The sequence below is a fragment of the Eucyclogobius newberryi genome, unplaced genomic scaffold, assembly GCF_026437365.1.
Source record: "Eucyclogobius newberryi isolate DKJ021-1_F unplaced genomic scaffold, fEucNew1.0.hap1 SCAF_16, whole genome shotgun sequence".
Taxonomy (NCBI): Eukaryota; Metazoa; Chordata; class Actinopteri; order Gobiiformes; family Gobiidae; genus Eucyclogobius; species Eucyclogobius newberryi.
Window position 1 is genome coordinate 23,062,280 of NW_027315790.1, and position 2,960 is coordinate 23,065,239.

Genomic DNA, 2,960 nt, shown 5'->3' on the forward strand with positions numbered 1-2,960 from the left:
GAGGAAGAGGAGGAAGAGAAGGAAGAGGAGGAAGAGAAGGAAGAGAAGGAAGAGGAGGAAGAGAAGATAGAGAAGGAAGAGGAGGAAGAGGAGAAAGGGGAGGAAGGAGAAGGAAGAGGAGGAAGAGGAGGAAGAGAAGGAAGAGGAGGAAGAGGAGGAAGAGAAGGAAGAGAAGGAAGAGGAGGAAGAGGAGGAAGAGGAGGAAGAGAAGGAAGAGAAGGAAGAGGAGGAAGAGGAGGAAGGGGAGGAAGGAGAAGGAAGAGGAGGAAGAGGAGGAAGAGAAGGAAGAGAAGGAAGAGGAGGAAGAGGAGGAAGAGAAGGAAGAGGAGGAAGGGGAGGAAGGAGAAGGAAGAGGAGGAAGGAGAAGGAAGAGGAGGAAGAGAAGGTAGAGAAGGAAGAGGAGGAAGAGAAGGTAGAGAAGGAAGAGGAGGAAGGAGAAGGAAGAGGAGGAAGAGGAGGAAGGGGAGGAAGGAGAAGGAAGAGGAGGAAGAGGAGGAAGAGAAGGAAGAGGAGGAAGAGGAGGAAGAGGAGGAAGAGAAGGAAGAGGAGGAAGAGAAGGAAGAGGAGGAAGGGGAGGAAGGAGAAGGAAGAGGAGGAAGAGGAGGAAGAGAAGGAAGAGAAGGAAGAGGAGGAAGGGGAGGAAGGAGAAGGAAGAGGAGGAAGAGAAGGAAGAGGAGGAAGAGGAGGAAGAGGAGGAAGGGGAGGAAGGAGAAGGAAGAGGAGGAAGAGAAGGAAGAGAAGGAAGAGGAGGAAGAGAAGGAAGAGAAGGAAGAGGAGGAAGAGAAGGTAGAGAAGGAAGAGGAGAAAGGGGAGGAAGGAGAAGGAAGAGGAGGAAGAGGAGGAAGAGAAGGAAGAGGAGGAAGAGAAGGAAGAGAAGGAAGAGGAGGAAGAGGAGGAAGAGGAGGAAGAGAAGGAAGAGAAGGAAGAGGAGGAAGGGGAGGAAGGAGAAGGAAGAGGAGGAAGAGGAGGAAGAGAAGGAAGAGGAGGAAGGGGAGGAAGGAGAAGGAAGAGGAGGAAGGAGAAGGAAGAGGAGGAAGAGAAGGTAGAGAAGGAAGAGGAGGAAGAGAAGGTAGAGAAGGAAGAGGAGGAAGGAGAAGGAAGAGGAGGAAGAGGAGGAAGAGGAGGAAGAGGAGGAAGGAGAAGGAAGAGGAGGAAGGGGAGGAAGGAGAAGGAAGAGGAGGAAGAGGAGGAAGAGAAGGAAGAGGAGGAAGAGGAGGAAGAGGAGGAAGAGAAGGAAGAGGAGGAAGAGAAGGAAGAGGAGGAAGAGGAGGAAGGGGAGGAAGAAGAAGGAAGAGGAGGAAGAGAAGGTAGAGAAGGAAGAGGAGGAAGAGAAGGTAGAGAAGGAAGAGGAGGAAGAGGAGGAAGAGAAGGTAGAGAAGGAAGGGGAGGAAGGAGGAGGAAGAGGAGGAAGAGAAGGAAGAGGAGGAAGAGAAGGAAGAGGAGGAAGAGAAGGAAGAGGAGGAAGAGGAGGAAGAGAAGGAAGAGAAGGAAGAGAAGGAAGAGGAGGAAGAGGAGGAAGGGGAGAAAGGAGAAGGAAGAGGAGGAAGAGGAGGAAGAGAAGGAAGAGAAGGGAGAGGAGGAAGAGAAGGAAGAGGAGGAAGAGGAGGAAGGGGAGGAAGGAGAAGGAAGAGGAGGAAGAGGAGGAAGGGGAGGAAGGAGAAGGAAGAGGAGGAAGGAGAAGGAAGAGGAGGAAGAGAAGGAAGAGGAGGAAGAGGAGGAAGAGAAGGAAGAGAAGGAAGAGGAGGAAGAGAAGGAAGAGGAGGAAGAGAAGGAAGAGGAGGAAGAGGAGGAAGGGGAGGAAGGAGAAGGAAGAGAAGGAAGAGGAGGAAGAGGAGGAAGAGAAGGTAGAGAAGGTAGAGAAGGTAGAGAAGGTAGAGAAGGAAGTGGAGAGGAAGAGAAGGAGCACGGCAGATTACAGCTGGATTTAATCAGCTCTGTCCTTCCTCTTGTCTCGCCCCAACAGTCCATTAATCTGACGGGAAAAATTACTCCGCTAAAAATATCCAATAAAGTGTCAGAAAGATGACTATTTGGGGAGTGGAGGTGATTTATGACAAAGGAGGAGACGAGCGTGTCAGAGTGCACTGTAAAACAAAGCTCTGGTGGGAAGCCGTGTCTGCCAGAAAACGCCAACTTAAAAACACGACAGCAGCAGCAGGAGACGCTACAGAACAAACAGAATGTGTAAATATAGTTTGAACGTGGTGACGCAAAGTGACAGTCAATGTGTTTGGAAAGCACAGGGGTTATAATTAGACTTTTGTGACTATTTAGATTTGACCAGTTAATTAATTAAAAAAGGGACTTGAGGTCAGCACACTTCAATAAATGAAATATATAAAATGAATAAAATGAATTGAATAAACTGAATAAATTAAATAAATTAAAATAAAATGAATAGAATAAATAAAATAAATCAAATAAATACAAATTTACTCCTCATAGCCATTTATGTAAAATACTAAATACATATTAGTGCATTTAACAAACAACCAAAAACTAAAATAGGTTTTGACCAATTTTCCAAATGGAGTTTCTGTTTTTGCAAATAAACCCTAAGTCTTCTAAAACAACAACAACAACAACAACAACAACAACAACAACAACAACAACAACAACAACAACATATATTACATTTGGCAAATCTTTAACTCAAACTAACTTAATAGATTTGTAGTTCAACTAAATGTGATGAAACAAACTGGGATAGCTCATAGGGACTCTCCCTTTTTTAACAATATAGTTTTAGTGTGACTAATTGTATAAAAGATACACACTTGACTTGAACTCTTTAACACGTGAAGAAAAAGTCTCAGCATGTTTAAAAATACAATATGATTACAAAGTGCTGCCAAAGGTCTTTACCGGGTCAAACATTTGGGCCTTTTGTAAGGTGCAGCAGCCACAAACTCTGGTGTTAACTCACTGTTAGACGTGAAGCGCACTGAGCCAAAATACAT